This window comes from Bufo bufo, chromosome 3, assembly GCF_905171765.1.
Source record: "Bufo bufo chromosome 3, aBufBuf1.1, whole genome shotgun sequence".
Taxonomy (NCBI): domain Eukaryota; kingdom Metazoa; phylum Chordata; class Amphibia; order Anura; family Bufonidae; genus Bufo; species Bufo bufo.
Genome location: NC_053391.1, coordinates 621,174,281 through 621,187,870, shown reverse-complemented (window position 1 = coordinate 621,187,870; position 13,590 = coordinate 621,174,281).

Genomic DNA, 13,590 nt, shown 5'->3' with positions numbered 1-13,590 from the left:
TATAATGTAATTACCCTCCCCCTCAGTCCCTAGTTTAAACACTCCCCCAAAACAGCTGCCCCTTCCCCATTGAGGTGCAGACCATCCAGGGGCGTAACCAGAAGTGACTGGGCCCCACAGCAAATATTTGTAATAGCCCCCCCAGCGCGCTTCGCACCTCCCTCCTCCTGTGTAAACCCCACTCCTTTGGCCCAGTGTAGCGGTATTGTCACGACTGTGACTGATCCAGACAGGTCTGGGAGGAGAAGGTCGCAGCGACTTGCTACTCGCGTTTGCTTGTGAGTTTGCTCCGTGGTTCAGGGTATGTCATCCGGGTTTTGCCTTGTGAACCTTTTTGTACTGACTGGGAGTTTGTAGGCATCCTTCTCAGGTGAGTCCTGTCTGCCACTCCCAGCTACTATATTAGTTTCAGTTTCACTTGCAGTCATTGCCAGATATACTGTCACGACCGCTATCCCAGCAGCAGTCGTGTCGCACCAGACGGTGGGGAAGGGGGACCCTTATCTACGGATGGGAAATAGAATGGCCACCCCTGACTTACCCTAAGCTGGCACCTGTCTGCCCTGATACCCTAGACGGGGTGTGAACCCGTGCGGCGAGCAGGATGCCTAAACCCTCAGTCGCCCTAACAAGACTTGACTGGGGAAAGGCCGATGGGAGCACTAGTCACCATCACTCACGTCTAGGAGAACAACAGGAGAAGACAGCAACAAACAAACAATCTATAGCAGAGATAGACTTATTCAGTCACGAGCAGAGAAGGCGATCCCAATCACGACAGTCCACACCGGACAAGAGCTCCACAGCAACACCGTCAAACGATCTCCTTCAGAGGTCAGAATAGCACTGGAAGCAAGGACTATATTTGGCAATGACTGCAAGTGAAACTGAAACTAATATAGTAGCTGGGAGTGGCAGACAGGACTCACCTGAGAAGGATGCCTACAAACTCCCAGTCAGGACAAAAAGGTTCACAAGGCAAAACCCGGATGACATACCCTGAACCACGGAGCAAACTCACAACCAATCGCGAGTAGCAAGTCGCTGCGACCTTCTCCTCCTAGACCTGTCTGGATCAGTCACAGTCATGACAGGTATACTGTATATTGCGGGGCACAGTGTAGCGGTATACTGTACATTGTGTGGCACAGTGTAGGCTATATGTGTATAACATAAACATATTTCATATGAAAACTTACAGTTACTTGACTTGGCCCTTGGGGATCTCGGACTCCACTTCCACACTTTGGTCGGGGGCTCGGTGGAGCTGATGTTGTGCTTTATCCTAATGAGAAAGATTTCATAATAAGGCTTTGGAAAAGGGGCAGAGAGATAGCAGAGCAGGGAGAGGCTGGTGCTGCTACTAGGGGCTCATACCATGGGGGAGTAATAAAGCCCACCATAATGCCCCCCCCTGTAGAAATAATTCTCCTTATAATGTGACAGTGCAAAAATACCCCCTTGTAATGCCCCCAGTTGAGCTAATGTCCCCATAGTGCCCCCATAATGTCCCAGTATAAAATACCCCTATATAGTGCCCCCAGTAAATTCCCCCATAGTGCTCCTCTCCCCCCCTTCCTGCTAGTGCCCCCCATAATGTACCAGTATAAAATGCCCCATATATAGTGCCCTCGTAGATGCCCCTCAGTGTCCGGCCTCTGATAGACTGCCGGCCTAGTGTCCCCAATAATGTGCCAGTAAGTGTCCCCATAGATGCCCCCCCATCATGTGCCAGTATCAAGTGCCTCTCTCCTCCCCACCACATGTCCCAGTATCATAGTGCCATCTCCCATCCCCCCAATGTGCCAGTATCAAGTGCTTCTCTCCTTCCCACCCCCCATGTGCCAGTATGATAGTGCCAAACCCCCCCATGTGCCAGTATCAAGTGCCTCTCTCTTCCCCCCCATGTCCCAGTATCATAGTGCCATCTCCCCCCCAAAAAAGTGGCAGTATCAAGTGCCCCCCATGTGCCAGTATCATAGTGCCAAACCCACCCATGTGCAAGTATCAAGTGCCAAACCCCCCCCACGTGCCAGTATAAAGTGCCTCTCTCCCCCCCATGTCCCAGTATCATAGTGCCATCTCCCCCCCCAAAAAAGTGCCAGTATCAAGTGCCTCTCTCCCCCCCATGTGCCAGTATCATAGTGCCAAACCCACCCATGTGCAAGTATCAAGTGCCAAACCCCCCCCACGTGCCAGTATAAAGGGCCTCTCCCCCCCCCCCCATGTCCCAGTATCATAGGTGCCAACCCCCCCCCCCCAAAAAAAATCCAGTATCAAGTGCCTCTCCCCTCCCATGTGCCAGTATCAGGGTGCCAGCACACCCCTCTCCCCCCCCATGTCCAGTATCAGGTGCCCCCCCATGTGCCAGTATCAGGCGCCAACCCCCCCCATGTGCCAGTATCAGGTGCAACCCCCCTCCCCCCATGTGCCAGTATCAAGTGCCTCCCCGCTCCCCCCATGGCAGTAACAGTCGGGTATTAAAAAATAAATAAAACACTTTACTTACCTCCATGTCAGCGATGCAATGCAGCCTCTTCCTTTGTCCCGCCCTGTATGTCCATATATGGAGTCAGTGCTTGTATTTCAGAAAAGTTTCTGCTGGGATTCGAAACCATGATCTTCTGTATCAGAGGCAAAGCACCTAACCACACAGCCATAAGAGCCTGCCTTGCCTGCTGACTGAAAAAATATGAGACTTCTACTGTTATAGCTGTCTAAGTCTACAGCTATAACACAACACACCCAGCTGCCCCAACACACCCCAGCACTGCTATATCTCTATATGACAGCTGTCCAGTACACCTCAGCACTGCTATATCTCTATATATGATAGCTGCCCCAGCACACCCAGCTCTGCTACATCTAATACACATGACAGCTGCACCAGCACACTCAGCTCTACTATATCTCTATATATGACAGCTGCCCCAGCACACCCAGCTCTGCTACATCTATATATCTCTAAGTATTGCTATACAGTAGATAGATATATAGAGATATAGCAAAGCTGAGTGTCATGTGTATAGATGTAGCAGTGCTGGGTGTGTTTGGGCAGCTGTCATGTGTATAGATGTAGCAGAGCTGGGTTTGCTGGGGCAGCTGTCATATATAGAGATATAGTAGAGCTGAGTGTGCTGGGACAGCTGTCATATAGAGATATAGCAGTGCTGGGTGTGTTGGGGCAGTTGTCATGTGTATAGATGTACACTTAGCCAGCTATAACAGTAGAAGTCTCATATTTTTTCAATCAGTGGCAATGCAGCCCTTATGGTTGTGTGGGTAAATGCTTTGCCTCTGATACATGGTACATGGAGGTTGTGGGTTCGAATCCCAGACACATCAGGAGACTTCAGGAGGCAGTAATATTAGATCACATTAGCGAGGGGACCTGGTCCGCTGCTGTGAAGGGACCCTGAACATCAAGACAAGAATCAATCATATTTTACTAACTTGAAAACTGTCACACACGCTGCCGGGGCGCCTAAGCAGCCGCTACCCCTGCTTCCCCGGTAGTTACGCCACTGAGCCCATCCCTACGATAGAGAAGTCGGCCCAGTTCTCCAGGAACCCAAACCCCTCATTCCTACACCAGTTCTTGAGCCATTGTTTACCTCCCTAATCTCCCGCTGCCTTTCTTGTGACTGCTGGATCTTCTCCAGCCCCTCCCAATAATCTGTCAACCCGATCCGCGATGTGTGCGCACTGCATATGTAAATGACAGGTCTGAATTTCCGGTCTGGTGCCTATGACTAAGGCTACTTTCACACTTGTGTTTTCCCTTTTCTCTATTGAGATCCGTCATAGGATCTCAATAGCGGGCGGGGGGGGGGGGGGGGGAAACGCTTCCGTTTTGTCCCTATTCATTGTCAATGGGGACAAAACTGAACTAAAGGGAACGGAGTGCACCAGAATGCATTCCGTTCAGTTTGGTTGAGTCCCCATCGCGGACAGAATAACTCTGCAAGCAGCATTTTTCTGTCCGCGATGTGGTGCGGAGCTAGAAAGATCCATCATGACCCACAATGTAAGTCAATGGGGACGGATATGTTTTCTCTGACACAATACAAAACGGATCCGTCCCCCATTGACTTTCAATGGTTTTCATGATGGATCCATCTTGGCTAATGTTAAAGATATTATGCGGTTGTATTATCAAACGGAAGCGTTTTTGTTTATCCATGATGGATCCAGCAAAAACGCTGGTGTGAAAGTATCCTAAAACAGTGCTGTATATAGTATTTATATAGTGATATACCAATATACTGTATATGCAGCATTATATAAAACTGTTCTTGGTTATAAGCTCATATCGACAACTCACCATTTAGCTATCACGGTCGTATTGTTGTTTGACCGTGACGCGGTTGCCGTGTAGACTGGTTGCCGGGGGAAACGTGTAGTTTTCGGTTTGCACGCGCACTTCCCCTTTAAGGTGTGTCTCCCTGCTGTTTGGTGCGCTAGGGGTTAATCTTCTAGCTGGTGGGGATTTAGGTGTGTCCTGGGTGTGGCCAATTTGTGGAAATTACCTGTGGCTTCCTGGCTGGAGTCAGTGGTACGCCAGCCGTCGTTGGTGCTGGAGCTCTGCTCCAGTCCAGGGTGTTCTTTCTGCCCAGTCCTTGAGGGGCCACCTTGTAGGACATCGATGTCATCTGCGATGTCATCTCGGGTTCTCTAGCTATGTCTTCCCTCCCTTACATGTGGTGTATGTTTGGTGTGGGGTTAGGTATGTGGTGTGTTGTTATGTCTAGCTTTGTTCCATGCTTGGTGTGTTTGGTGTTGTCATCCAGCATGTATGCTAGACATTCACTTGTCTACCTCCGTGAGGGGGCTGGTTTCCCGGAGGGGTGAACCATTAGTCTGTATGCAGTGCTGCCTGGTGCTGCCGTGCACCTTGCTGTATGGGGCCCAGGCAGTATCAGGTGTGCTGGATACCTGTGTGTGTGGTGTTGTTTGTATGGAGTCCTGTTTGGTGTGTGGGCTCCTGTACGTGTATGCACGGGTTCCAGTCGTGGTGGCAGCGGCAGGTAAGCGTGTTGTCTGGTGTTCTTACCTGCCGACTCTGTTGCTGTATTCAGTCTTCCACTTTTCCCTGCAGCTAGGCCATTTGAGACTTCTGTTCCTCCGTGTCTGGGAAGGACAGGTCGTCTCTCCCCTGCTCCTATGTGAGGGATTCTCAGGGCGACTCAGGGCCAAAGGTATCCAGGGTATGAGCCGTCCTACCATCAAGGTCTGCTCATACGGTTAGGAGTTTGGGCTAGCATTAGGGACGCAATAAGAGGTGACCTGCTCCCTGCTCCCGGCGTAGCTACTTCCCCTTCCCACCGTGACATTAGCAGATGCTTTCCTCTTACTACACCTCCTCTTACTTTTGCAGTCACCAATATATTAGACAACAATTAATATTTTATTTGGTTATCTCATTACCCAATTCCATTTCAGGGATTCTTACACCACAACCTTTACTAAGAGATCACTCCTACATTCTAGTCGGGTGATCTTGTCATTGCAAATTGTGGTTATCCCAAAGATATGGATTTAGGAGCAAATACTCAAAGCTTATCTAAACTTTCAAATATACATTATTAAAACCTGTTTTATGTCATAAGGTTTGTTAAATTATAAAAATGTGTAATATACAGTACTATATATTTCTTTACATTTGCTTATGAAAGGTACCTGAAGTTCCAGTGCCTATAGTGCTTTGAAATTCATAGACTCATACTCTACTGATGTACTCGTGTACAGATTGCACTGTCGGGCAGCAGTGAGCGACGTACAGGCTTCTGTGTCAGTATTGTGTCATGGTGTACTCCCTCAGGCCGTTGCTCCCTGGGGATCAGTGCAGTGGAAATGTAGTGGTGAACAATGAGGCCAGAAGTAGATGTCTAAAAGTCTCTTTTTTTATCTCTTTTACCAAGTGTAGAACTTCAAATACATTCATCAGCAGCAATTTCCAAGTGCAGTTCACTGGAACCAGTAAAGATTATGAAGGCAGGATGGATGGTGCAGTTTAGCCCTAGTGTAGTACTGGCCTGCCCTGAAGTATTGTGGGTGATGGGTGTCTTAGCCGTAGTCCCTCACCTCACAGCAGTGTCTGTAAATGCTGGATGTAGCTGTTCACTGTCTTCTCAAGGATTTACTTGAGGCTTAGAATAAAGTTGATTTCTCTAGAGAATAGCGCTTCCTCTCCACCATCACTGTTCTGGAACTCTCCCTCCTGGCAGGAATCAGGACCGGCCCACTAACAAGAGGAGAGGAACAGTTAGTTACACCAATATACAAAAGTTTATTAGAGTGTATTAGATTGCGTGCTGATATTAGCTGTAGTGCCTTTGTAGAAGTACAGTATGTCCCCACTTCTTTCAGTCCAAAACGTATAAAAAGGGAATAGGGTCTGCGCTGCAATAAAGGAAAGCTTAGGGGGTAACACAAAAATCACTGGTTCTTTTTATGCTGCTTCCTCCAATCTCCACCTTATCCTTCCTCCTTCGCAGCTTCTTAGTCTCTGAACCAATAAGCAGTAGTGGTAATTTTCTCACGCAAAATCGTAATCTTGAACATCACATGGAACATATGAAAAAGCCCGACCCGGGTTTCGCTCCTGCTTCATCTGGGGCGTTTAAGTTTCACTGAAATGGGTGGTATGGGTGGTATTTATCACCATGTCACATCCTCTCACTTTTTATCTCATTGCTAAAAATGCCCTTATAACATTTCCTCGTTATTATGACAATTATAATAGCGAGGCCCATAATAACAAGGAAATGTTATAAGGGCATTTTTAGCAATGAAATAAAAAGTGAGAGGATGTGACGTGGTGATAAATACCGCCCATACCCAAAAGTGAAACTGAACGCCCCAGACGAAGCAGGAGCGAAACCCGGGTCGGGTTTTATAATATGTTTCATATGATGTTCAAGATTACGATTTTGCGTGAGAAGCATACCACTACTGCTTATTGGTTCAGAGACTAAGAAGCTGCGAAGGAGGAAGGATAAGGAGGAGAACTAGTGATTTTTGTGTTACCCCTAAGCTTTCTTACCCTAACCCCTTTTTATACCTTGTAGTTACAGCAGCTCACCACTGCGATGTCAATAGTGAGCTGATAAGGGAAGGCTGCGCTAGCACAGGGGGTGGCCTTCTCTTAAACCAGCTGATCAGCGGGGGTACCAGGAGTTGGACCCCTGCCGATCTGATATTGATGACCTATCAATAATAATATCTTGGAAAACCCCTTTAAAGAAATAAAGTTTATTACAAATATTCATTTTATGACATTTAGTATCAGTGACGGACTGGGGTGCCTAGGGCCCACTAGTAAAATTTATTTTGCGGGCCCACAATACGGAGACATTCAAACATTACCTGCTCACACAGCAGCAAGATGCTACCAGATGATTGAATATGGGGGGCCCTGCAGCCACTTTGAGAAGGTAGATCCTGGGGAGAAGAGGACAGCTTTCCTCTATACCTAGAAGTAATCTCAGCTCTGATCGTGTCTATAATAAACTGGGGAGTTTCTTATATAATCTATCATGTTTTTTCTATGAACATAGGCTGGTTCAGGTGCTGTACATGGAATATATGTATGTAGTGCAGTAAGTCTATTGTGTTATGTTCCACTTGTGCAGGGGGTGGGAGACTAGGGGCCCACCATGCTCAGGGGCCCACCTGATGATTCCCCTGTACCCCTGTGGACCAGCCCAAGCCTGTTTAGTATATTCAAAAGTTGAAGTAAACTTTAAAAGCTGTTCAGCTTTGTGATTCTGCTGGCCTCATCTTCTATTTAGCCCCAAGCAACTTGACAAACATCTAGTCATTGTTATAGATAAGTCGACTTCCAAGCTAAATCATATGGCAGATGTTCTACAATGAAAACTTCATTCTTATTTCCAGTGTGCTTCAAATTACATTTAAAATTTGCTGCAGTGCTGTTAAATACAATATTCAATTATATGTAATTTCCTCCTAATTATATATATTTAAAGTATCAGGACATATCAGGAGAATTCAGAATGAGGTAATGTTAAACAGAAAAAATAGCCACAGCTAACTACGGTAAGTGGATTAATTTAAGTGTAGTGTATCTAATGTATGTAGTGTATCTAGCCTATTTGGAAAAATTAGCAAATTTCAAAGTTTCAGTTTCTCTACTTCTGTAATACATAGTAATACCCCAAAAAATTGTGATGACTTTACATTCCCCATATGTCTACTTCATGTTTGTATCATTTTGGGAATGATATTTTATTTTTTGGGGATGTTACATAGCTTAGAAGTTTAGAAAGCAAATTTTGAAATTTTTCAGAAATTTTCCAAATCCACTTTTTATGAACCAGTTCAGGTCTGAAGTCACTTTGTGAGGCTTACATAATAGAAACCATCCAAAAATGAACCCATTCTAGAAACTACACCCCTCTGGGTTTACAAACTTTGTTAACCCTTTAGGTGTTCCACAAGAGTTAATGGCAGATGGAGAAAATTTAGAAATTTCTATTTTTTTTGAAAATTTTCCATTTTAACCCATTTTTTACAGTAATAAAGTAAGGGTTAACTGCCAAACAAAACTCAATATGGGTTGCACTGATTCTGTAGTTTGCAAAAACACCCCATATGTGGTCCTAAACTACTGTTTGGCCAAACGGGAGGACATAGAAGGAGGGGAACACCATATGGGTTTTGGAAGGCAGATTTTGCAGGACTGGTTTTGTTTATACCATGTCCCATTTCAAGCCCCCCCTTGCACCCCTAGAATAAAAATTCCAAAAAAGTGACTCCATCTAAGAAAGTACACCCCTCGAGGTATTCAAAACTGGGTTTACAAACTTTGTTAACCCTTTATGTGTTCCACAAGAGTTAATGGCAGATGGAGAAACAATTTAGGAATTTCTATTTTTTGGAAAATTTTCCATTTTAACCCTTACTTTATTACTGGAAAAAATGGGTTAACAGCCAAACAAAACTCAATATGGGTTGCCCTGATTCTGTAGTTTGCAGAAACACCCCATATGTGGTCGTAAACTACTATTTGGCTAAACGGCAGGACATAGAAGAAGGGGAACGCCATATGGTTTTTGGAAGGCAGATTTTGCAGGATTGGTTTATTTACACCATGTACCCTTTCAAGCCCCCCCTGATGCACCCCTAGAGTAGAAACTCCATAAAAGTGACCCCATCTAGGAAACTAGGGGATAAGGTGGTTGTTGTTTTGGGACTATTTTAGGGGTAATATGATTTTTGGTTGCTCTATATTACACTTTTTTGAGGCAAGGTAACAAAAAATGTAAATTCTAAAATTGTTTCTACATTCGCTATTTAGTTTTGTGGAACACCTCAAGGGTTAACAAAGTTTGTAAAGTAACTTTTGAATACCTTGAGGGGTGTAGTTTCTTAGATGGGGTCACTTTTTTGGAGTTTCTAGTCTAGGCTACATCAGGGGGGGCTTCTAATGGGACATGGTGTAAAAAAAAACTGTCCATCAAAATCTGCCTTCCAGAAAGGCAAGTGGCAGGGGGGTCTAGGGTACTTTTAGATAAAAGTTTTTTTTTCCCTAACTAACTTTTCCCTTCTATCCCTGCCTAACAGTGCCTCTCCCTCACTGACCCTAACCTACCTGGAGGGTGATGGGTGCAGGAGGGTGATGGGTGCCGATTGGCAGGGGGGATCTCAGGAGCCTGTTCCGATTAACCCCCGCCGCGCCGCAATCGCGTTTTAAAGCCATGACGTACCGGTACGTCATGTGTCCGTAAGGGGTTAAAGGGTTTCTGTCATCAGAAAAATCTTCATGTATCTGGCTGACATTAGCGATGTGCTAATGTCAGCAGAACATAACTATGATTTTTAACTCCCTGCCTGCCGCCGTTCCCTCAAAATAAAGACTTTTATAATATGCTAATGAGCCTCTAGGTGCTCTAGGTGGCAGGCAGGGAGTTAAAAATCATACAGTTATGTTTTGCTGACATTAGCACATCGCTAATGTCAGCCAGATACATAACGATTTTTCTGATGACAGAAACCATTTAAGATCAGCTAGTGAGGCTGGAATGTATAAGAATAGATTTCCACCTGCTCCTCTTTATCTCCCTCACACAGAGCCGGTAGTTTTGCTCTGTGTTACTTATATATTCACAGAATCTAGCTAGTATTTGTAGTTAGGGATCAGTATATAGTTCAGGGTAGTGATAGGTTAGGCTTCCGATGGCCAACTAGATAGTTAGAGACCCGGTTGCACTGGTAGATTAGTTTGCAGGTTAAGGACTCAGCGTTAGGGTAGTCAGGCCTGCATCTACTACTGTTGCTGCCCTGTTTGATGCTTGGAAGAAATCCTTTCATCATCGATCATCGTCTTCTTCTGATTGGCTGTCTATCATCTGAAAGAGTCCTGGATCTACAGTCATCCACAGGGGCCCCTGCACCTAAATCATCTCTTCTGTTGTCTGGAGTTATCGTGCACAGGACTCTTTCTATATATATATATATACCCGGGTATATAACTGAAGATTGTTGCAGGATATCTGGTTATTCCAATACTTCTGCGTTCTCAGTATACTGCATGTATGTACTATTATCATTCTTACCCTTATAAAGTTACTGTTATAACTTTATGTGGTATCTATATGTATTCTTCAGACTGTGACATTAATACAGTAATCCTTGTTAAGGCTACTAACTACAGTTGCAAGAAAAAGTATGTGAACCCTTTGGAATGATATGGATTTCTGCACAAATTGGTCAAAAATGTGATCTGATCTTCATCTAAGTCACAACAATAGACAATCACAGTCTGCTTAAACTAATAACACACAAAGAATTAAATATTACCATTAGAGATGTCCCAAACTATTCGCTGGCGAACATAGCTTGAGTAAACTTTGACCCTGTACCTCACAGTCAGCAGACACATTCCAGCCAATCAACATCATACCCTCCCTCCCAGACCCTCCCACCTCCTGGACAGCATCCATTTTAGATTCATTCGGAAGCTGCAGTCTTAGTGAGAGGAGGGACAGTGTAGCTGCTGCTGATTTAATAGGGAAATTGATAGCTAGGGCAGTGTTCTGTGTCCACTACAGTCCTGAAAGACTCATCTGATCTCTGCTGTAAGGACAGCACCCCAAAAAGCCCTTTTTAGGGCTAGTACATCAGTCTGCTTTTTTTTTTTTTTTCCTGTGTAATCTAATTTCAGTTTCCTGCCAGCGTGTGTGTCAGGCTCACAGCGTATACTGTGCCCACTTGCCCAGTGCCACCACTCATATCTGGTGTCACAGTAGCTTGCATTTAAAAAAAACAAAACTTTTTTGACTGTGAAATAATAGCAGTCAGTTGCATGCACGCGTGTGTTTCATGCCCTGCAAGTGCATAGTGTCACCAGCGCAACTCATATCTGGTGTCACAGTAGTTTACATTTAAAAAAAAAATACAATTTTGACTGTGAAATAATAGCAGTCAGTTGCCTTAACGCGTGTGTGTTTCAGGCCCTGCCAGTGCACAGTGTCACACCAGTGCAACTCATATCTGTTGTCACAGTAGTTTACATTTAAAAAAAACTACAATTTTGACAGGGAAATAACAGCAGTCAGTTGCCTTAACGCTTGTGTGTTTCAGGCCCTGCCAGTGCACAGTATCACACCAGTGCAACTCATATCTGGTGTCACAGTAGTTTACATAAAAAAATAAAACTACAATTTTGACTGTAATAGATTAAATAGCAGTTAGTTGTCTGCAAGCGTGTGTGTCAGGCCTACAGTGTCTACTCTGCCAACTTCTGCCAGTGCACAGTGCCACTCATATCTGGTGTCACAGTAGCTTGCACGCATAGTACAACTAAACTAATCTAAAAAAAATGACAGGCAGAGGCAGCCACCCCGCAGGGGCCATCGTGGTCGTGGTGCTGTGATTCCCTTTGGCCCTAGAATAATGCCCAGTGTTCAGAGGCCACTTACCCTGAACTCGAAAAGTTCTGAGGACATAGTTGACTGGCTAACACAGGACACCCAATGTTCTACAGCTTCCGCTCGGAACCTTGATGCACCATCCTCTTCCAGCTCAGCTTCGGGCACCTCTCAAGTTACCACTCGCCCACCTGCCACCACCACCAACACTAGCACCACAGCCGCTTCACTTGATCTGTCAGAGGAGTTATTTACACATCAGTTGGAAGAAATGAGTGATGCGCAACCATTATTGCCAGAGGATGTAGATAAGAGGGATATGTCTCAGTCACGCAGCATTACACACATGGACGTACAGTGTGATGATGATGATGATGGTGTACCCGCTGTTGCTCCTTTGCTGAGTTTTCAGATACAAGTGAAGCGGTTGATGATGACGATGTGTCGGTGGATGTCATGAGGGTGCCCGCTCGAAGAGAAGAAGAACAGGGGCAAAGTTCAGATGGGGAGACAGAGAGGAGGAGGAGACGAGTTGGAAGCAGGGGGAGGTCGTCGCACGGAGCTAGTGGCACAGTCAGACAGCATGCATCGGCACCCGGGGTTAGACAGACAGCACGCCAATCAACGCATGCTGTTGCCACCACCAGAATGACGGTGTGCCAATGTGCCAAAAGAAACTGAGTCGTGGGAAGTCCAACACCCACCTAGGTACAACTGCTTTGCGAAGGCACATGATCTCAAATCACAAACGCCTATGGGATCAACACATGAGTACAAGCAGCACACAAACTCAAAGCCGCCATCCTCCTCCTGGTCCAGCATCTTCAGCCACGTCAACCACTGCTGTCCTCCTGCCCCCTCTCAACCATCCGCCACTCCGTCTCTCGCCTTAAGCAGTTCCTGCTCATCTGCCCACAGTCAGGTGTCTGTCAAGGACATGTTTGAGCGTAAGAAGCCAATGTCACAAAGTCACCACCTTGCCCGGCATCTCACAGCTGGCTTGTCGGAACTCTTAGCCCGCCAGCTTTTACCATACAAGCTGGTGGAGTTTGAGGCCTTCCAAAAATTTGTAGATATTGGGACACCGCAGTGGAAGGTACCCGGCCGAAATTTCTTTGCACAAAAGGCAATCCCCAACCCTTACTCGATTGTGCAAAAGGAAGTAATGGCATGTCTGGCACACAGTGTTGGGGCAAGGGTCCATCTGACCACTGATACCTGGTCTTCTAAGCACGGTCAGGGCAGGTATATCACCTACACTGCGCATTAGGTAAACCTGCTGACAGCTGCCAAGCATGTAATGTGTGGCTCTGCAGAGGAGTTGGTGACACCGCCACGACTTACAGGCAGGCCTGCTGCCACCTCCTCTACTCCTCCTACTCCATCCTCTTCCATAAATTCCTCAGCTGAGTCCTCTTCTGCTGCATCATCTTGCTCCACATCAACGGCACCCCCCAGCTCCCCAGGGGCTATTCCACATCCCGGATACAACAGTGTCACGCCGTCTTGGGGCTGACATGCCTGAAAGCAGAGAGTCACACCGGACCAGCACTCCTGTCCGCCCTGAACGCACAGGTGGATCAGTGGCTGACTCTGCACCAACTGGAGATCGGCAAAGTGGTGTGTGATAACGGAAGCAATTTGTTGGCGGCATTGAATTTGGGCAAGTTGACACATGTGCCGTGCATGGCACATG